General features: G+C 38.4%; 1 long non-coding RNA gene across 2 annotated transcripts; it reads left to right on the forward strand.

The window, feature by feature from the left end:
- The first annotated feature begins 7 nt into the window (after window positions 1-7).
- LOC126778999 (uncharacterized) lies at window positions 8-15,522 on the forward strand. Of its 2 annotated transcripts, none has more exons than XR_007670264.1 (4): window positions 8-61; window positions 769-864; window positions 1,306-1,433; window positions 15,463-15,522. It is a non-coding gene; the product is annotated as an uncharacterized LOC126778999 (long non-coding RNA). The 2 variants fall into 2 exon arrangements; XR_007670263.1 differs by lacking the exon at window positions 15,463-15,522 and adding an exon at window positions 1,951-2,105.
- Window positions 15,523-24,272: the final 8,750 nt, after the last annotated feature.

Consider the following 24,272-nt stretch of genomic DNA (forward strand, 5'->3'; position numbering starts at 1 on the left):
GTGTGACGACCTGGTGTTCCTCGAAGACCCAAACGACCCTAGACGCTGTATATACTTTCAGGTGAGCAGAAAACTCTACTCGTTTTTAAAAGATTAGCAAACCTTAGATATGCGATTCCACGCGATTCGCTACCAGCTCTGCTGTATTGTACACCACAAACACTTCTCGATCAATATATCTCTATATATAACACGACACTGTTACACTTAACTACTTATATAGACTTTAGTTTTACTTACAAAGTTCCGATAACAACTTCACAGATAACCAAAACGCTAAATTTTTCGCGAATCCATAGTCAATACCACAGAATATTAAGATTTCGACCAAATTTCAAGGTCAAAGTGGCTTATATACTCTACTTGCTATTGGAATCGACTATAGACTTGTATATGTTTGCACAGCACATTGTGTGTGTGTGTGTTTTTTATCCGTAACAGCACGTGAATGTCCTACTGCTGGGCTAAAGGCCTCCTCTCCCTTTTTTGAGGAGAAGGTTTGGAGCTTATTCCACCACGCTGCTCCAGTGCGGTTTGGTAAATACACATGTGGCAGAATTTCAGTGAAATTAGACACATGCAGGTTTCCTCACGATGTTTTCCTTCATCGTAAAGTACGAGATGACTTATAATCACAAATTAAGTACATGAAAATTCAGTGGTGCCTGGATCATCTCGGCTGTTTTTTTATATGCTAGCAATATTAGCACAGACTGTGCAATATAATATGTAATGCGGTCATGAATTAAATTTGATTGAATGTAACAGGCATCCGTGCATGTCCTGAGACACTCCACGGCCATCTACCCAGGGTTCCAGTCCTCTGTGCATGTCGGGAACGTGCGTCAGACGGCCATTATCGAGGTAACGAATACATACATCAAACTCACTTGGCGGAATGGAATTAAATAGTTTAATTTTGGTATAATTTGTGGTGTTGCGTAAAATACTTAAGTATGATAATGATATTTATTTTTTTATGTTATATTCCTGTTTAGCGGTAAAATATCTGATAAGTGGGTGGTACCTACCCAGGCGGGTTTGCACAATGCCCTTACCACCAGTTACCACACACACCTATAATATATTCTGCCACCAAACAGCAATAGCATTGTTGTTGGTGAGTAAAACAGTGTAACTACAGGCACGAGGGACATAACATCTTAGTTCCCAAGGTTGGTGACGCATTGGTGATGTAAGCGATGGTTAATATTTATTGCGGTGTCAATGTCTATGGGCGGTGGTGACCACTTACCATCGGGTTGCTCATCTCATCGCTGACCACGGATATATTTTTCGCTTTAGGGTATAATGTCTCCGAACAACGTGCTGAGGGCGGGCGAGGGGGCCTCCGTGCTGTTCAGGTTCGCCCGCTGTCCGGAGTACCTCGTGCGGGGCCGCCGGCTGCTGTTCACGGCGGGGCTGGGGACCAGGTACCTCTCAACGAACCCAACGATAACTTCTAATTACAGTTGAATTGTTGAGCCAATAAAGTATATCGTCAGCTCAGTGTTGGTATCCGAGATTGCTAGCTCCACTGACTTTCACACATTTAATTTATAAGTGTTCGGTGAAGGAAATCCATGCATCGAAGCAGGTTGTGGAATAAGCTCAAACCTTCTCCTGAGAAGGAGAGGTTTTAGCCCAGCTGTGGGACATTTATATACTGTAACTGTTTTGAATCATGTTGGAATAAGTTTTGTTCTTAAGAAGAGATATCTTCGACCAACAGACACTTTTGTACTTTACTAGCAAAACCCGGAAGGTGGCTGTTAATGTGGTACAGCGCCATCTAGCGGCGTTACAACGAAGTGGATATTATAAAATCATCCATGAGACATTCATCTAAATTTCAACTATAATGGTGATTCAAACGGTCCGAACTCTATTAATCACAAACAGATACACAAACAGCCATTTTTATATATTAACGAAATTGTTTTGTTACAGAGCCATCGGCCGGGTCACGCAAACCTTCCCGTACATACCATGAATTCTATAGAACACGGCTCCAATGTAAAATTCGAGATCTCTCTAGAATATTCTAGATAAATTAAATATATTAATTGTATCTGTAACCAGTTTTCTTGTCGTGTTCACTTCATGATTGCGTGGGGGGCGTTTCGCCTTGCGGATTAAATTACAAAAAACGACAAACGATGATAGTATTTTTATGTTACATAAAAACAGTGTTGCCAACCTCTTAGAAGCATCCTCCTGACGGATGAATTGAAATAAATACAAAATACATTTATAATATGATGTTAAAAAAAAGCAAATCAAGTACTGCAAGTAGCATTAGTAAACTTGAAATATACTCAATTAAATGAAGCTGAAGAGTTAATCCCCGGAGAAAATTTCTTTAAAAAATGTTCCTCCTAAAAAATGTCTAACCTGAAAATATCCTATTTGATTTCATCTGACATAGCCTTATTTAGGGGGAAAACCCCCAAGTTGGCAACACTGTATAAAAAAAATGTGGACCATCCATATAAACTTTCATATATTTAACACTAGCGGACAAATTTTTAATAAAGCATCATACGTGATCGAGCAAATTTTCACTCATAACTCATTTTTATTCAGTCAGTTAATTAATCAGTGTCAGAGTTTTTATTACGTATATAACATACATGCAAAACGTCTATGCTTATGTATAAATAATATTGCAATATATAAAGGCTTATATATATATGACAATATAATACATCCAATTTCTAGTTAATATTAAACAATTATATAACTAGGTTTATGAAATAACGTACATACACAATGGATATTACATCTTGGTTCCCAATGTTGGTGGCACATTGACAATATAAATGATGGTTAATATTTCTTAAAACGCCAATGACGCGGTGGAGAATTACCACCAAAATTACATTAGCCTTCCTATTCGAAATTAAAAAAGAGAAACAGAAATCGCAACAGTAAAAGGTTATAAATCTTTATAATTGAAAATATAGTATTTATTTTAATATAGTATATTCCAATCGTAGGAGTAAATATAAACTAACTTTATATTTCCATATCCCGTGATAGTCGCTAACAGCTCAGTTTAACTACTTTCTCGAATAAAACGCAATTTTTTCGCAAATCCATAATGAATATCACAGATAACTCAAAATCTCGACCAATGATATCGCGCCAATTCAATGTCGGTTGTTAATTTGCCTTTGTCTACTCTTGTGGCTTTAATACACTAGTTATTTTCTATTTAAATGAAATAACATATTTATATGCATACATATATAACGTACCTGTTTTTAAAATGATAATCACGCCCCAAGGAACAAATCTTTAGGTTTGTATATTTTTTTTTTTTTGTTAATGGTAGCTCTTACAATGCCGATGTTACTTTTGCATTAAGCCGCGCTGATATGTAAGACTCCAATAACAATTGATTAAAAATTTAAAACAATAATGTTGTACGGTAAAATAATTTTTGTATTTATTAAAAAAAAAAAAAAAACATGCTTAGCATTTTAAAAACACAAACGTCATGACGCCATTTTGAATTACAATTTTGGCGCCATTAATATAATCACTACCTCAAGAGGTAAACCAAAATTAGCTTTCATATTTTTGTATTTAAACTTTGTACATTAAATGATATATCCAGTTCCTGTTTATAAATTGCAATTTTAAGTTAATGATACATATTTATATAACATTACGATATCTAACTATCAATGATCGGATTATTTAATGCCGATTTTACTTTAGACGATATGACATTGAATTTTTATGATTTGTATTAATTAAAAAAATTTTATAGCTATCTGTGGTATCGATATTAATTAAACTACAATAATATTAAACATAATTTGTGTGTCAGAAAATTCTGAGTAGCAGCCCGGAGTCTGGAAGTTGGAAATAAGTACACTCCCGTGCTTCGGAAAGCACATAAAGCTGATGGTCCTGCGCCTAAACTCTTTCCGGTGGTATCGGATTGCCGTCCCATCGGATTATGAGAGTTAGGGAATAGGGAGTGCACCTGTGTTTGCGCACACACTTGTGCACTATAATATCTCCTGCGTATTTGGCTAATCAATCTTGAGATTGGCCGCCGTAGCCGAAATCGGTCTGGAGGACATTATTATTATAATTCAATTATAGATTAAAAGAGTCAATTAGTTTCAGTTAGGATTACAGTGTTAATGTACCAGGAGATCATAAACAGTGTGTCGGTCTTACCGAACAGTTAGATTAAAACTGTAAAACTCCTGGTACATTAACACTGTAATCATAACTGAAACTAATTGACTCTTTTAATCTAATCGTTCGGTGAAACCGTCTCACTGTTTATGATCTCCTGGTACATTAACACTGTAATCCTTACTGAAACTAATTGACTCTTTTAATCTAATCGTTCGGTGAGACCGACTCACTGTTTATGATCTCCTGGTACATTAACACTGTAATCCTAACTGAAACTAATTGACTCTTTTAATCTAATCGTTCGGTGAAACCGTCTCACTGTTTATGTTCTCCTGGTACATTAACAACGTAATCCTAATTCTAAATCTTTGAAACTAATAATAATAATATCCTGGGACATTTTTCACACACGGCCATCTGATCCCAGATTAAGCTCGTACAAAACTCGTGCTATGGAAACCAGACAACTGATATACTACATATACTACTTTTCTTTTGTAAATACATACTTATACAGAAAATTACACTTAGACTCAGGACAAACAGACATGTTCATGCACACAAATGTCTGTCCTGGGTGGGAATCGAACCCACAACCTTCGGCGTGAAAAGGCAAGTATCTACCAACCGCGCCAAACGTCTCGTCAAAATTAACTCTTTTAATCTAATCGTTCGGTGAGACCGACTCACTGTTTATGATCTCCTGGTACATTAACACTGTAATCCTAACTGGAACTAATTGACTCTTTTAATCTAATCGTTCGGTGAGACCGACTCACTGTTTATGATCTCCTGCTACATTAACACTGTAATCCTAACTGAAACTAATTGACTCTTTTAATCTAATCGTTCGGTGAGACCGTCTCACTGTTTATGTTCTCCTGGTACATTAACAACGTAATCCTAATTCTAAATCTTTGAAACTAATAATAATAATGTCCTGGGACATTTTTCACACACGGCCATCTGATCCCAGATTAAGCTCGTACAAAACTCGTGCTATGGAAACCTGACAACTGATATACTACATATACTACTTTTCTTTTGTAAATACATACTTATACAGAAAATTACACTTAGACTCAGGACAAACAGACATGTTCATGCACAGAAATGTCTGTCCTGGGTGGGAATCGAAACCACAACCATCGGCGTGAAAAGGCAAGTATCTATTAACCGCGCCAAACGTCTAGTCAAAATTAACTCTTTTAATCTAATCGTTCGGTAAGACAGACTCATTGTTTATGATCTCCTAGTACATTAATACTGTAATCCTATCTGAAACTAATTGACTCTTTTAATCTAATCGTTCGGTGAGACCGACACACTGTTTATGATCTCCTGGTACATTAACACTGTAATCCTAACTGAAACTAATTGACTCTTTTAATCTAATCGTTCGGTGAGACCGTCTCACTGTTTATGATCTCCTGGTACATTAACACTGTAATCCTAACTGAAACTAATTGACTCTTTTAATCTAATCGTTCGGTGAAACCGTCTCACTGTTTATGTTCTCCTGGTACATTAACAACGTAATCCTAATTCTAAATCTTTGAAACTAATAATAATAATATCCTGGGACATTTTTCACACACGGCCATCTGATCCCAGATTAAGCTCGTACAAAACTCGTGCTATGGAAACCTGACAACTGATATACTACATATACTACTTTTCTTTTGTAAATACATACTTATACAGAAAATTACACTTAGACTCAGGACAAACAGACATGTTCATGCACAGAAATGTCTGTCCTGGGTGGGAATCGAAACCACAACCATCGGCGTGAAAAGGCAAGTATCTACTAACCGCGCCAAACGTCTAGTCAAAATTAACTCTTTTAATCTAATCGTTCGGTAAGACAGACTCATTGTTTATGATCTCCTAGTACATTAATACTGTAATCCTATCTGAAACTAATTGACTCTTTTAATCTAATCGTTCGGTGAGACCGACACACTGTTTATGATCTCCTGGTACATTAACACTGTAATCCTAACTGAAACTAATTGACTCTTTTAATCTAATCGTTCGGTGAGACCGTCTCACTGTTTATGATCTCCTGGTACATTAACACTGTAATCCTAACTGAAACTAATTGACTCTTTTAATGTAATCGTTCGGTGAGACTGACTCACTGTTTATGATCGATCTCCTGGTACATTAACACTGTAATCCTAACTGAAAGTAATTGACTCTTTTAATCTAATCGTTCGGTGAGACCGACGCACTGTTTATGATCTCCTGCTACATTAACACTGTAATCCTAACTGAAACTAATTGACTCTTTTAATCTAATCGTTCGGTGAGACTGACACACTGTTTATGTTCTCCTGGTACATTAACACTGTAAGCCTAACTGAAATTAATTGACTCCTTTAATGGCCCACTGGTAAGAACGCGTGAATCTTAACCGATGATCGTGGGTTCAAACCCGGGCAAGTACCACTGAATTTTCATGTGCTTAATTTGTGATTATAATTCATCTCGTGCTTTACGGTGAAGGAAAACATCGTGAGGAAACCTGCATGTGTCTAATTTCACTGAAATTCTGCCACATGTGAATTCTACCAACCCGCATTGGAGCAGCGTGGTGGAATAAGCTCCAAACCTTCTCATCAAAAAGAGGAGAGGAGGCCTTTAGCCCAGCAGTGGGACATTCACAGGCTGTTACGGTTACGGTACTTCCGAAAGTATCGTCTTGTGTCAATATTGTCGATATTATCGATAGTTACTATAGCTCTCTGTTCACAATACTATTGATAACTCGTTTGCCTGCCTCGTTGGTCTAGTGGCTTGATATAAGACCGCAGACCCCGGAGGTCCTGGGTTCAATTCCCAGATCGGGCCAATAAAAAGTTATTGGGTTTTTCTGTTAGAAAATTCTCAGTAGCAGCCCGGAGTCCGGAAGTTGGAAGTGTGTACACTCCCGTGCCTCGGAAAGCACGTAAAGCCGTTGGTCCTGCGCTTGAACTCTTTCCGGTCGTGTCGGGTCGCCGTCCCATCGGATTATGAGAGTTAAGGAATAGGGAGTGCACCTGTGTTTGCGCACACACTTGTGCACTATAATATCTCCTGCGTAGTTGGCTAATCTCTCTTGAGAATGGCCACCGTGGCCGAAATCGGTCTGGAGGACATTATTATTATTATTAATAATATTGATAACAGCAATCCATAGGTATTCATTCGATAGTAACGATTTAATAAAACTTCATTAATAATAGTGTTGTTACTGGGCCTACTACATTACTTATCTTGAGAAAGCAATAATAATATAATAATAATAATAATAATAATACCCCACCGACGTATCTTTACGTTGCCGACGTGGTGGGGCTTGTTTTTTTTTTATATGTCCGGGAAGCGCACAACTGTGCGCTTCAATGATTCTTAGGGCTATGCCAATAGAGCTACTCATGTTGGATTGGCCTAAGATGAGAAGACAGACCAAGAGAGATACAACCCAAGCCAAGGTGGAACAGCGTACGCCGAGGGCTCCATGGCTAAGGGGGTGCTTAGTCGTTAGTATGCGAACTTTAGAGACAAGGGGACCTCTAATTTAATTTACCCTTATCACAGTGAATGCAGGGCTCTGCTGTGATTGACTTTTATGTCCCTAGCTACTCGTGGGAATAATATGATAACTAGGTCTAAAACTAAAAAATATATACAGGCAAACGAGCCATCGTTAGAAGAAGAGTCCACGCAGACTTCTAATTCATCCTCCAAATCTTTATTCCCATCAATACCCTCTTCATCACCAATTTTGTATGCATCTTCACCAAATTCATCATCAACCGGTGCTCAACTGGCGGATGTTGCACAGGAGACAAATTTTGTCAGTGAACCTGTGCCCACCACCAGTGGCGTAAAAAATGGAGTATGGAAATGAATAAGTTCATCCTACGTACCTACCTATATCTTACAAATTTAGAATCAGACACAAATTCATATCTTTCTTCATTACGTATAAAATTTATAGATAAATATCCACATATGGAAGTAAGCAGACAGAGAATTGGTGACCAACGTTACCAAGAGCTATTATACAAAAGAAATTATTATCACAAGAAACCATTGATCAGATTTACGATGAAGTTAGAACAGAATTGCAAGTAATCCAAACTCAGATACAACAAAACGCCACAAATCTTAAAACATCCCTTAACACACTAACACGAAAACGTATGAAATGGACAAATGAATGCAATGAAGCAATTATTAGGATTTATTTCAAAATAACACAATTAGAGACTAATAGGACCGCTTATAGAAAACATTTGTATGAAGAGTTTATAATCTTATACCCAGAGTTTACACACATTACAGAGCAAAGATTAGCGGATCGACGAAGGGCAATAATAAATAATAAATATATTAAACAAGATAGATTAACACTGATTAAACAACAAGTAGCAGATGATTTACATTATACACACACACTAACCGAAGACACAGATAATGAACATTTACAAACAACAGAACAAAGTAATATTACACACTACGATGCATTCAAATCTAATTCAGCAATGCATTAAACCAAACTCACAAGCTAGGAAAATGCAAAACACTACAGTTACATGCACTGATTCCGTTACATCAACCCTTATCGATGAACAAAACATAGAAAGTATCACCCACGATCATGATGTGACCTTAGAAGTAAACACTGAAATAGAAAACACATTCGTTCATGCTCTAGAACATTTTTGTGATACTGAACCAACTAGCAGACCATACATTCCAAAACAAAGAACTTCTAAAAAGTTTTCATTAATAATGAAATACATAGATACGATGATACTGACAAAATTTGTAAACACTGATACTGATTTTATCACTCTACAGACAATAATTTACTGTGCAGCATGGACAGCAGCTAAATGTAATGGGGCAAGAATGACATTCTTAACACAAAACAACCATCAAAACAAATCATACAGAAAACCTAGCTGGCAAAGAAGATTAAATCTCGTATTAAAGACATACCTTAACTCTAAAAACATAATAAAAGCTATTAACACATTTGCCATACCCTTACTTACGTACTCTTTCGGAATAATACAATGGTCAAAAAGTGACATAAAAAAATTGCAGCGAACTATAAGCACTCACTTCACTAAATATAGGAAACATCATCCAAAATCTTGTATTCAAAGGCTCACACTACCACGCAAAGAAGGAGGAAGGGGATTAATAGACATACACAATTTACACAATAAGCAGATACTCTCACTCAGACCATACTTCCATGATAAATCCGAACACTCACCTCTACATAGACACGCAACAGAAATAGACAAAAAGCTTACACCATTAAACCTACATGACAAAAACACTCAAGTAAACGAACATATCATAAGTAAACAACAACAAATGTTGGCATGGGCTGAAAAAACACTGCATGGGAGGCACCGAGCCTATTTGAACCAACCCCACGTCGACAAAGAGAAGTCGAACGAATGGCTCAAACGAGGTGAACTGTTCCCTGACACCGAAGGTTTTATGCTCGCCATTCAAGACCAAATAATAGAAACTCGTAACTATAGGAAGTACATAATGAAGGATAATAATCAACCTACTGACTTATGTAGACAATGTAACGCAGCCTCTGAAACTATTCAGCACATAATGGGGGCTTGCAAATCTCTCGCATAGACCGATTATAAGCATCGACATGATCAAGTGGCTGCAATCATACACCAACATTTAGCATACAAATATAAACTTATAACAGAAATGAATCTATATTACAAATATAAACCGGAAAGTGTATTAGACACTAGAAACCACAAAATCTACTGGGATAGAACAATAATAACTGACAAAACTATCTGTTATAATAGACCAGATATTACCGTTCATGATAAAATCAATAGAATCGTTTATCTTATCGATATAGCCGTTCTTATTCACATAACATACAAACCACAATATCTGAAAAGTTAAGTAAATATCAAGATATCGCCATAGAAATTAAAACGCAATGGAAAGCACAAACAGTACACATAGTCCCAATAGTCCTATCATCCACAGGTATCGTGCCAAAATCCTTGACACAAAGTCTGAACACCTTACAAATGCCAGCGTATATCCTCCATATACTTCAAAAAGTCATAATCCTTAACACCTGCCGTATCACCCAAAAGTTTATATCATCATCCACTTTATCATCAACGTTTTTAATATAATCAACACTCCTTAACGCTTGGCTGCAGCCCGCGTTTTCGGTTTAAACTCTTCGAAAGAAGAGAAACTTTAAAAGTTAAATAGAAATAATAATAATATTGGACATTATTCACACGCGGTCATCTGATCCCAAATTAAGCAGAGCTTGTGTTATGGAAACCAGACAACTGATATACTACATATACTACTTTTCTTTTGTAAATACATACTTATATAGATAATTACACCCAGACTCAGGACAAACAGACATGTTCATGCGCACAAATGTCTGTCCTGGGTGGGAATCGAACCCACGACCTTTGGCATGAAAGGCAAGTAACTACCAACCACGCCAACCGGCTCGTCAAAAAATCAATACGTCAATACTATCGAAAAATCATTGATTATCGATAGTCCAAAACTATCGATTTTATCGATAATGGACTATCGACATGCAACACTACCCGGTATTACTTATACCTAAAATGAAAGTCATATAATGTATTACATTCATATAATCAGGGTAATGTCGTCAACTACGGTTGTTCCGAGCTGATGACAGCGGAGCGCATCGGAGAGAGGAGCGCCAAGCTGGTGTCTTTCCTGGACCTGGCGGGCCACAGCAAGTTACAACGCACCACGCTCCACGGGCTCACGGGTTACTCCCCTCACTACGCCATGCTCGTTGTAAGTATGTTTATTTATTACTAAACCCCATAAGTGTGGGGGTGGCTCAGATTTTAGGTATCCTAAGTCTTTTTCTATAGCCCTGATAACGTGTTTTCAAATTATTATTAGGTAAGGATTTTTTTGGAGTCCCATATCAAACCAAAAGTTAATTTTCATTTTATTGAATAAATATCTTATCTTATTAATACATTTTTACAAACAGCTCAAAATCAACATAATTTATTCAGGTAATAATATATAAACCTAACACTGGCTCAAACTGTAGATCCTACTAAAAATAATCGGCAAAAAACTAAACTCTTTTGCTACAATTAAACTATGTAAGAGTTTAAACACAATGAAAGTTTTTTAAGAGAGAGAGTTGGTTCCTCCTAACTGGACTAGGCCAGTCTGGGTACGGGCTGCGGGGTTGCCCCCTAACCTGTCGTGTCTTTAATTTTTGGCCCGAGGGGCCAGGGTCACAGCGACCCAGTGGCTGTAAGTTTTTTAATTCAGCTACAAGATAATATTATAGATGGCACCGTAGTCATATTATCAACTTATACTATAAAGTTTTTTTTTATTTCTAGATTTCGGCAACAGCCGGTATAACTCGCATCACAGAAGAACACATCGGTCTTCTGCTTGCTTTGGACATGCCGTTCTTCGCAGTCATCAACAAGTGTGAACTGGTTAGCAACATCAACGCTGTTGTAGCGAGGCTGGCTCAATTGTTGGAACCCGCTAATAAGGTCAGTGATTTTATTTTAAATAGCATCTATAAAGACTAGCTTATAAACTAGGTTATTATTTCTTACATCAATGCTTATGGGTGATGGTGACCACTTACCATCAGGTGGCCCAATTGCACACATATAACATAAAGAGAAGCCAGGGGGGGGGGGAAAGTTTAAAAGACAAACAGATATATTTACTTTCCCATTTATAATATTAGTATATATTGTAATTGGAAACATGCAGGTTTGCTCGCGATGTTCTTCAAGGAGCACGAGATGATAAATCAGGGATGCTGTATAATTTATAGATTTATTTAAATTTAAAGTAATGGTATATATTAGTATTATTACAGAAACCGCTGTTAATAACTGACGAGAATATGGCAAGGAACTGCGTTGCGCCGCAAAAGTCGATACTGGACACCATAGACAATCTAGACGAGGAAATCAAAAAGGATGAGGAGTGAGTAGCTTCACAGGCCTTTATTTAACCCGAAGTGTTTCTGGGTGAACTCTTATGTATGACCTTAAAACGAGTTCCATACTATTGGTAATGGTAATAGTATTGTCTATAGCTACGCCAACCACCCTTGCTAGATACTTGCCTTTCACGCCAAAGGTTGTGGGTTCGGTTCCCACTCAGGACAGACAATTGTGTGCATTAACATGTCTGTTTTTCCTGAGTCTGTGTGTAATTGTCTATACAATAGTATATCAGTTTTCTGGTTGCCATAGTACAAGCTCTGCTTAGTTTCGGATCAGATATATATATATATAGTTGAACGCAAATCACAGTAGTGTCGGCCGGCAGGGTGGCCGTGTTCCCGGTAAGCTGCGTGCGCGGCGCCGGCCTCAACGCGCTGCACGCGTGCCTGCTGGCGCTGGCTCCGCGCCGCGACCTGCAACGCCCCGAGGACGTGAGTGAACCATATTTTGCCCAGTTGACTAGTATCCTTTTTATTAAATTATAAATGTTATAATTTATGTCAATTTACAGGAGGCGTGCGAGTTTCAAATAGACGAAATTTTCCACGTAGGGTACTCGACGGGGCCCGTCGTGGGGGGACTGCTCGTGCGAGGGCGACTCTACGAGGGCGACGAAATTATCATAGGTGCGTTGCGTTCTGTTAGTTGTGAGATGAATAGAGCGACGTATATTTAACACCCCCCCCCAGGACCCGCATTGGAGCAGCGTGGTGGAATAAGCTCCAAATCTTCTCCTCAAAAAGGGAGAGGAGGCCTTAGCCCAGCAGTGGGACATTTACAGGCTGTTACTGTACTGAAACGATTTAAAAATGCTTTTTTAAATAACGTGTCTACCGCCAAATGGCATTACTTAATATTATTGTGTGCTAGTTTGAAAGATGAGTTAGACAGTGTAACTATAGGCACAAGAGACGTAATATCTTAATCCCCAAGTTTGATGACGCATTACGATGTTAGGGGTGATTAAAAGACTGTGACAAAGTCTATGGGTAGTGACGACCACTTACCATAAGGTGGTCATTTGCCAGCGTACCTATACGAAATTAAAAAAGTGATATATTTTTTTATTTTCAAAATTCATCGTTACAGATATCAGAACTAGTCCAATCGTCGCAAGCTTCGGAGAAGAATCGAAAGAACGCGAGGAGACAGAACAAGAATATCCTCCAGGACATCGCCAACGTGAAGAACAGCCTCACGAAGACATCGGACACGAAGTGCACGAACGTGTACGTGTCGGACGACGGGAGCAAGTACAGCGACGCGCACGTGTCGAGCGACACGCAGGACAAGTGTGTGTGTGACGACCTGGTGTTCCTCGAAGACCCAAACGACCCTAGAGGCTGTATATACTTTCAGGTGAGCAGAAAACTCTACTCGTTTTTAAAAGATTAGCAAACCTTAGATATGCGATTCCATGCGATTCGCTACCAGCTCTGCTGTATTGTACACTACAAACACTTCTCGATCAATATATCTCTATATACAACACGACACTGTTACACTTAAGTTTTACTTACAAAGTTCCGATAACAACTTCACAGATAACCAAAACGCTAAATTTTTCGCGAATCCATAGTCAATACCACAGAATATTAAGATTTCGACCAAATTTCATGGTCAAAGTTGCTTATATCCTCTACTTCCTATTGGAATCGACTATAGACTTATATATGTTTGCACAGCACATTGTGTGTGTGTGTGTGTTTTTTTATCCGTAACAGCACGTGAATGTCCTACTGCTGGGCTAAAGACCTCCTCTCCCTTTTTTGAGGAGAAGGTTTGGAGCTTATTCCACCACGCTGCTCCAGTGCGGTTTGGTAAATACACATGTGGCAGAATTTCAGTGAAATTAGACACATGCAGGTTTCCTCACGATGTTTTCCTTCATCGTAAAGTACGAGATGAATTATAATCACAAATTAAGTACATGAAAATTCAGTGGCGCCTGAACCATCTTGGCTGTTTTTTTTATATGCTAGCAATATTAGCACAGACTGTGCAATATAATATGTAATGCGGTCATGAATTAAATTTGATTGAATGTAACAGGCATCCCGTGCATGTCCTGAGACACTCCACGGCCATCTACCCAGGGTTCCAGTTCTCTGTGCATGTCGGGAACGTGCGTCAGACGGCCATTATCGAGGTAACGAATACATACATCAAACTCACTTTGCGGAATGGAATTAAATAGTTTAATTTTGGTATAATTTGTGGTGTTGCGTAAAATACTTAAGTATGATAATGATATTTATTTTTTTATGTTATATTCCTGTTTAGCGGTAGAATATCTGATGAGTGGGTGGTACCTACCCAGGTGGGTTTGCACAATGCCCTTACCACCAGTTACCACACACACTTATAATATATTCTGCCGCCAAACAGCAATAGCATTGTTGTTGGTGACTAAAACAGTGTAACTGCAGGCACGAGGGACATAACATCTTAGTTCCCAAGGTTGGTGACGCATTGGTGATGTAAGCGATGGTTAATATTTATTGCGGTGTCAATGTCTATGGGCGGTGGTGACCACTTACCATCGGGTTGCTCATCTCATCGCTGACCACGGGTATATTTTTCGCTTTAGGGTATAATGTCTCCGAACAACGTGCTGAGGGCGGGCGACGGGGCCTCCGTGCTGTTCAGGTTCGCCCGCTGTCCGGAGTACCTCGTGCGAGGCCACCGGCTGCTGTTCACGGCGGGACTGGGGACCAGGTACCGCTCAACGAACCCAACGATAACTTCTAATTACAGTTGAATTGTTGAGCCAATAAAGTATATCGTCAGCTCAGTGTTGGTATCCGAGATTGCTAGCTCCACTGACTTTCACACATTTAATTTATAAGTGTTCGGTGAAGGAAATCCATGCATCGAAGCAGGTTGTGGAATAAGCTCAAACCTTATCCTGAGAAGGAGAGGTTTTAGCCCAGCTGTCGGACATTTATATACTGTAACTGTTTTGAATCATGTTGGAATAAGTTTTGTTCTTAAGAAGAGATATCTTCGACCAACAGACACTTTTGTACTTTACTAGCAACACCCGGAAGGTGGCTGTTAATGTGGTACAGCGCCATCTAGTGGCGTTACAACGAAGTGGATATTATAAAATCATCCATGAGACATACATCTAAATTTCAACTATAATGGTGATTCAAACGGTCCGAACTCTATTAATCACAAACAGATACACAAACAGCCATTTTTATATATTAACGAAATTGTTTTGTTACAGAGCCATCGGCCGGGTCACGCAAACCTTCCCGTACATACCATGAATTCTATAGAACACGGCTCCAATGTAAAATTCGAGATCTCTCTAGTATATTCTAGATAAATTAAATATATTAATTGTATCTGTAACCAGTTTTCTTGTCGTGTTCACTTCATGATTGCGTGGGAGGCGTTTCGCCTTGCGGATAAAATTACAAAAAACGACAAACGATGATGGTATTTTTATGTTACATAAAACAGTGTTGCCAACACTTGTTGTTAACACTCCTTTACCCATTGTCGACAGTCTTTGCGGATACCAGGCCAAATGTAGCGCTCTGTAACTAACTTGACCGTAGGCTTGGCTCCTGGATGGCTTAAATTGTGGAGCGAATCGAATACCTGCTTGCGATATGAAGGTGTGATGAATGGTCGAGGATTACTTTGAGAGACATCGCAGTATACCAGAAGAGCTGGCTCTGACTCTAATCGTATTTTCTTCAACCTAAGCGCAGACCCATTTTTCAGCAGGTCCTGTAGCTCGCTGTCCGCCTCTTGTGCTTTGACCACGGAGTGGTAATCTAAGGGTATAGAAACCGCCTCGATACGCGAAAGGGCATCTGCAACAATATTGTCTTTACCAGCTACATATCTGAAGTCTGTGGTGAATTGGCTTATAAAGTCCAAGTAGCGAAACTGGCGTGGCGAACTGTTCTCTCGGTGATTGGCAAAGACAAACGTAAGTGGTTTATGGTCCGTGATGATACAAAATGTCCGAGCTTCCACCATAAATCTGAAATGTCTAATTGCGTCATACACTGCCAATAACTCTCGGTCATATGGGCTGTACTTTTTCTGTGATGGACTTAGCTTCCTTGAAAAGAATGCTAAGGGTTGCCATTCATTGTTCTTGAACTGTTGCAGCACAGCGCCTATTGCGGTATCTGAAGCGTCCGTCTGTATGGACAGTTCTGCTTGAGGATCTGGGTGGACCAAAAGCGTGGCTTCTGAAAGTTGCTTTTTAGACAGTTCGAAAGACTCTAATAGGGCAGGCGTCATGTTAATAGGCTGCGATCCCTTCGTTTTAGGCCCAACGAGGAGTTGGTTGAGCGGTGCCTGAACTTTTGCAGCATTAGGTATAAAACGGTGATAAAAATTGATCATACCTAAAAATCTTCGTAATTCTTTTAGCGTCTTGGGTACCGGGAAGTTCTGAATGGCTTCAACCTTCGATTCTAACGGCTGTATTCCTGCTGCTGACACGTTGTGGCCCAGGAACTGGACTTGCGTTTTGCCGAAAGTACATTTGTTGGTATTTATTAGAACTCCATATTCTGCTAGTCTTTGGAACAACAACTTGAGATGCTCCTGATGAAGGGTACTGCTGCTGCTGAAGACTAGAATGTCATCCAGGTACCCGTAACAAAAATCTAAGCCCCGCAGTACCTCGTCCATGAATCTTTGAAAGGTCTGTGCGGCGTTACGAAGACCGAACGTCATGAACGGGAATTCGTAAAGCCCGAAAGGAGTGGCGATAGCGGTTTTCGGAATGTCGTCTTCGTATACTGGTATCTGATGATAAGCTTTAACCAGGTCTATGGTTGAAAAGACCGTACTGCCTGTCAACTGGCACGTAAAATCATGCAAGTGCCTGATAGGGTACTTATCAGGAATTGTACGGGCGTTTAGGGCTCTGTAATCGCCGCACGGTCGCCACCCGTCGTTTTTCTTCTTAGTTAAATGTAACGGTGATGACCATGGGCTGTCAGATCTTCTTGCTGTGCCACTCTGTAACATCTCTTCGAACTCTTGCTTAGCAATTTTTAGTCTTTCCGGGTCTAACCGTCGCGGGCGGCTAGATACCGGTGGTCCATCGGTGGTACGGATATGGTGCAGCGTAGAGTGTTTGGTGATGTGCGGCTTTCCAGCAGGACGAGTGATTTCTGGGAATTCTCTAAGCAGGCGATGATAAGATGTATCCTCTAAAGTCGTACGGACTGAGGAAATTGTTTCCGTAGAACGTTGTTTCGGGAGTGCAACAGCAAGTGTGGTAACACCGTCAACAAGGCGTTGGTTGCGACAGTCGACTAGCAGGTTGTAGTAACTTAAAAAGTCGACGCCGATGATGGGCTTTGAGACGTCTGCTACGACGAAACGCCACGTGAAAGCGCGCCTAAGTCCTAGATCCAGCGTTAAGGGGAGGAAGCCATATGTGTAAATGATAGTCTTATTTGCAGCGAACAATTCGTATCCCGTTTTGTTTCTAGGTTCCCGAACAGCGGATCTTGGAAAGACACAGAGGTCTGAACCGGTGTCAACTAAATATTGCACTTTGGTCTTGCGATCCGTGATGAACAGGCGGCCCGAAATTGTAAGGCAGTCGTTTACCGCCACTACTGGCTGCCTTGAGCGTTTCCCATCTTCTTGTAGCTACACGGTTGAATACATTTGCGTGCGCGCTCGCCGAATCTATAATGGTACCAACAGTATGGGTAGTTATTTGTTTGTGAGCGGGAACGTGCGCGGGAATGTCGTCGCGATCTGTCTATGGCGAGGTGTTGAGGTGTCGGAGTGACAATACGATATATTTTTACTGGTGGGAGAGCTTTGTGCGAGCCCGTCCGGGTACGAGGGGGTGCCTCGTCAGACATTCTACCGCAGACCAGCGGTACTCGGTATTGTTGTGTTCCGGTTTGAAGGGTGAGTCCCTTCAAACCGGAACACAACAATACCAAGTACTGCTGTTTTGCGGTAGAATATCTGATGAGTGGGTGATACCTACCCAGTTAGCTACCTAAGTTATATATAATGTTATATATTTAATATTATTTATTATTCACTTGCGTCACCAGGTGCTGGAAGCGTCGCTCGCACGGCGAGACCAGCTGCGGTTTGTACTCGACGTTCCCGAAACGAGGCTCCGGGGGTAGACTCCCGTAGCACTCGTCGCCGGAATCGTCGGCGTCGGATGTTCTGAGGGCCAAATCGAATATATTTAACATTGATCTTATTTCGATTAATGCCATCCGTGTTCGGTGAGACCGACTCACTGTTTATGATCTCCTGGTACATTAACACTGTAATCCTAACTGAAACTAATTGACTCTTTTAATCTAATCGTTCGGTGAGACCGACTCACTGTTTATGATCTCCTGGTACATTAACACTGTAATCCTAACTGAAACTAATTGACTCTTTTAATCTAATCGTTCGGTGAGACCGACTCACTGTTTATGATCTCCTGGTACATTAACACTGTAATCCTAACTGAAACTAATTGACTCTTTTAATCTAATCGTTCGGTGAGACCGACTCACTGTTTATGATCTCCTGGTACATTAACACTGTAATCCTAACTGAAATTAATTGACTCTTTTAATCTAATCGTTCGGTGAGACCGACTCACTGTTTATGATCTCCTGGTACATTAACACTGTAATCCTAACTGAAACTAATTGACTCTTTTAATGTAATCGTTCGGTGAGACCGACTCACTGTTTATGATCTCCTGGTACATTAACACTGTAATCCTAATTCTACATCTCTGAAACTAATTGACTCTTTTAATCTAGATGTTAGTTAATGAGCTTAAATATAAAGCCTTTATTGAAATCCCGGGTGAAGCGAATAGATATGTTATTGTTTCTTGCTCTTCCATACCGTGGAAAGCAAGCAAAGCCTTAAGAAAAAACGTATAATTACCCAAAATTACAACACATAAGAGATGAGATTGTCTAGTGGTAAGAACGCGTGAATCTTGAACGATAATCGTGGGTTCAAGCCCGGGCAAGCACCACTGCATTGTCATGTGCTTAATTTGTCATTATAATTCATCTCGTGCTTTACGGTGAAGGAAAACATCGTGAGGAAACCTGCATGTGTCTAATTTCACTAAAATTTTGCCACATGTGTATTCCACCAACACGCATTGGAGAAGCGTGGTGGAACAAGCTCCATACCTTCTCTTCAAAAAGGGAGAGGAGATCTTAGCCCAGCAGTGGGACATACACAGGCTGTTACTTTACTTTACTACTTTACAACACATAAATTATAATACTTTTTTTTAATTAACAAAAAACATCACTTACGTATCATCGCAGAAGTCTTCCATATCATCAGACCTGTAGAAGAAGTCACTCTTCAAGTCCTCGGAATTGAAATCACCAGCTAAATACATATCGTCCTTTATCCTGACCTTCTCCAACTTATCGATGACATTGTACACTCTATCGGCAAACTTTGTCCCACTTCTCGTTGCATCCTCATCATCATTGGTCGGTTTCCTCTTCGTCTTCTTAAAATCGTCTTCCGATTTCAAATCGTTGACGTTCTTTCCGATTTTCTCGTCACAGACCTTTGGTATCGACGATTGATTATTCAACGGTTCCGGTACTTCTTGTGATGAACTCTGCCATGCTGTTGTTAGGACGTCCTTCGCTGGCGATACTTTGTTCTTCTTCCTTCTGTTCTTCCTGCCCGAGTTTCTTCTGCAGGGTTAAATTTTCAAAAATCCTTCCTAAGTGCTAACCTATTGCGTAAAAGGAACCCGTATGCAAATTTTCATGTCGCAGTAGTTTGGGCTGTGCGTTTATATGCCAGTATGTTATATATATGTAAATGAAGCTCTTTGGGCTCTTCATTAAATTTAAATTGCACGTGCATTAACTTCGACTTAATACGTCCAAGTATTATCTGTTGTGGCAACACTTTGCATTATGTCATGTGTCATTCTATAATTAGAGAAATTCACACTGGCTTAATATAATAAAAAGTTAACGACGTTTTTAAAAAAAAAGAAACAATTCAGATTGTAAAAAAATATTTGAAGCAATAGCTTATAATGTTGTTTCTTTTTACAGGTTAGTAAATAATTATAATTTGTACTCATACTTTGTTTGCAGAAGTAATTTGTGATATGATATAAAAAAGAATAAATTTCGCTTAACAGAGCAACGACTTTAGTTTTTATTTCAATAAATAAACTTATTACATATATACAAAGGTTTGTACATACCCTTGGGTGCGTCTGGGTTCTTCCTGCCGTTCTCTTGATCGTTTTTATGTTTTTTCTTATTATTCTGTCTGTTCTTATTGCCATCTGACGGATCGAAGAGGCTGAAGAACGAGTCCATTTTTGTCTGAAAAATTAGATTACCCATTATTGTTCGAATAATAATAATATCCTGGTACATTATTCACACACGGCCATCTGATCCCAAACTAAGCAGAGCTCGTACTACGGAAATCAGACAACTGATATACTACATATACTACTTTTCTTTTGTAAATACATACTTATATAGATAATTACACCCAGACTAGGGACAAACAGACATGTTCATGCACACGAATATCTGTCCTGGTGGGAATCGAACCAACAACCTTCGGCGTGAAAGGTAAGTGTCTACCAACCACGCCATACGGCCCGTCAATAATGAAATTTAAATATTCAACAAATGGAAGAAATATGTATAATCCGCGCGCGATTAGAATGGTATAAGACATTTTGGAACCAAGACTCGCGTGGATTTTTGCTTTTTATTTGTTATTTTATTGATTTATGGTTAGACAATTATTTTAGAATGTCTTACATATACTTTTAGATTTAGTTATGTTTATTAAGTTTATTTTTGTTTTGCTTTTAGAATACTAGTTAACACTCGCAGTTTCGCACGCGTGTTATAGGGGGGTGGTTAAGCCGTGAAAGCGTAACAGACATACAGTTACTTTCGCATTTATAATATTAAGTAATTTTCAAAAGAATAACCCAATAACTTTCTATCAGCCCCACCCGGGGATTGAACTGAGGACCTCGAGATCAGCGGCCTTATATATCGCTTCTAGACCAACAGGGTCAAAAGAATCCTTACTAATATTATGAATGTGAAAGTGTGTTTGTTTCTTTGTTACGCTTTTACGTTTTAACTTCTCGACCGATTATCATGACCGAAAAAATGTTGACATTGTAACAGAAAAGGACAAAGGACATACATCTGTCTCAGTCCCTTAAACATGGGTCAAGCTGCGGGCGAAAACTATTATTATATAAATAGATGTACTTCGCAGTGTCACCCTCTTTAAATTTAGACTCTTAACGTGACAATCGTGAATTTTCTTATTATAAATAAATTTAAATACAGTTCACTGACACGATAAAAATAAAATTAGCATGCTTTGAATCCGTAACAGCCTGTGAATGTCCCACTGCTTGGCTAAAGTTCTCCTCTCCTCTTTTTGAGGAGAAGGTTTGCAGCTTATTCCACAACGCTGCTCCGATGCCGGTTGGTGGAATACACATGTGGCAGAATTTCAGTGTAATCAGACACATGCAGATTTCCTCACGATGTTTTCCTTCACCGTGAAGCAAGAGGCCTGTGTTTAAGACTCTGTGGCAACATGAATGGAAAAAAATACCGCTAAGCTAAATAACAATAATTATTAAAAGAATAGCAGACCTAACATCAGAAATAGCATTTGAGTGATAACCATCCTCAAGAATATTAAAAAATGCTCTGTTATGTCATATTCTGTTATTTTGAAAAGACCCCATTTTCAAATTCGTATTGTGTTATTTAAATTTATTAAAATATTATATATTTTTAAACATAATCATGACGCCATTTTAAATTTAAATTTTGGCGCGATTCATATTATTGTATTGTTGTATACATATCTTTTGTCGAAGTATTTAAATTTTGTACATTAAATCTAAATGATTTTTCTAGTTCCTGTAAACTGATATAACTTGCTATTTTAAGTTAAATATACGTATTTATGTAACACAAACGTAAGACATTTTTAAGTGACACCATTTTGAAATTCAGAAATATTTATGGGAACAAAATTAATTAAATAATTGGCTGTTTCGTTTTTCATCTGTAAAAACAATTGTAAGTAAATATTTTAATTTATAATTTGTATGAACTAAAAATACCTAAAAAGTAATCCTACTAAAAAAATGTATATTTATAAGTGTATTTTTTACATTTACTCTATATTTATCATCAAATTTGTATTTTATATATATTCCACTAAGATTCATTTTAACTTTTATCTTCTTCTTAACGACTTTAAAATTTTCTTACATATCTTATTGTTTATACAATAATAGTCCTTATTGCATAAATTTTAAGTACGTATTTTATTAGATCTCTTTGCCTCAAAGTATCAATTAATCCGAATTAATTTAATTTGATAAAGTAATGGTAAGCGATGAAATGATGGTGTTAAATAATTAATTGTGTATTATCTGTGGCAGTTCGCTTAGAATATTAATTTGAAACGTGTGTTTCTTTAATTTTTTTATTTTGTCAGAGTAAACGGCCAGTTTTAATAAAAGTTAGCTTCGTGTCATCGATTTATGAAAATTTTAGGGTGTTAATAGACTAAATTAATCTTTTTATTTAATTATGCTTTGAATAAAACGTGTGATTGTGACTTAAAAAATAAAACAAAGTTTTTTACTGACTTAGAAAAATGTTATATATTAGCAAAGATTAAAAAAAAAATTTAAATCAGTCATTCAATATTAAAAAAAAATTAAAACATTTTTTAGCACATCATTAGACTATAATAAAAATAATTAAAGTATGTTGGATTTTTTATTTAAAATCTTTATAATTTAAGCTACACTTTGTAAAAAATAAATTGGCAATTATTGTGTCAACCCGCGTTCATAAGAAAGTTTCACGACAATGCGCGCTTGCTGAGTTGGTGATAATTAATCAAGTAGACTTATAAGTACATTAGAATTATTTCACAAAGGTTTAAAGCTACTAGTTGTGGATATATGCAGATTCTACCAAGAAGAACTGAACCGAAGAAAGAAACTCAATAGTAAATCTTGTAGCGTTAATCGAATTCCATACATTAGTATATAATCATAAATATCATTGTACCCATTTAGTCGATTATATGATTTAATTAATGATTAAACGAACTTACCATAATGTCTAGCATTATTTTACATGTAGTAGACACTAGATGTCGCCAGTCTGCACTGTTTTTGGATTTTTTATTATAGTAGCACAACTTGGTGCTGGTGCCGCTTTCTACTATCTTCATTATGTTCAGAGCATCTTCTTTGCAAATATTGATATTTGAGTATCAAGTAGATGGTTAATATTTGTCTCTGGTCAGACACTCTCTGTCCAATAAAAAATAATTTATTATAAGGGAAATGGTAAATGGGAAGGTTGAGATGCTAATCTATTCTCTTCAAAGTCCTCGTATAATTATGACTGCCTCGTTGGTCTAGTGGCTTGATGTAAGGCAGACCCCCTCCGGGTCAATTCCCAGGTCGGGCAAATAAAAAAAGCTATTGGGTTTGTCTGTCAGAAAATTCTGAGTAGCAGCCCGGAGTCTGGAAGTTGGAAATATGTACACTCCCGTGCCTCGGAAAGCACTTAAAGCTGATGGTCCTGCACCTGAACTCTTTCCGGTCGTATCGGATTGCCGTCCCATCGGATTATGAGAGTTAGGGAATAGGGAGTGCACCTGTGTTTGCGCACACACTTGTGCACTATAATATCTCCTGCGTATTTGGCTAATCAATCTTGAGATTGGCCGCCGTAGCTGAAATTGGTCTGGAGGACATTATTATTATAATTCAATTATAAATTAAAAGAGTCAATTAGTTTCAGTTAGGATTACTTTGTTAATGTAACAGGAGATCATAAACAGTGTGTCGGTCTCACCGAACGGTTAGATTAAAACTGTAAAACTCCTGGTACATTAACACTGTAATCAGAACTGAAACTAATTGACTCTTTTAATCTAATCGTTCGGTGAAACCGTCTCACTGTTTATGATCTCCTGGTACTTTAACACTGT

Source organism: Nymphalis io, chromosome 28, assembly GCF_905147045.1.
Source record: "Nymphalis io chromosome 28, ilAglIoxx1.1, whole genome shotgun sequence".
Classification (NCBI taxonomy): Eukaryota; Metazoa; Arthropoda; class Insecta; order Lepidoptera; family Nymphalidae; genus Nymphalis; species Nymphalis io.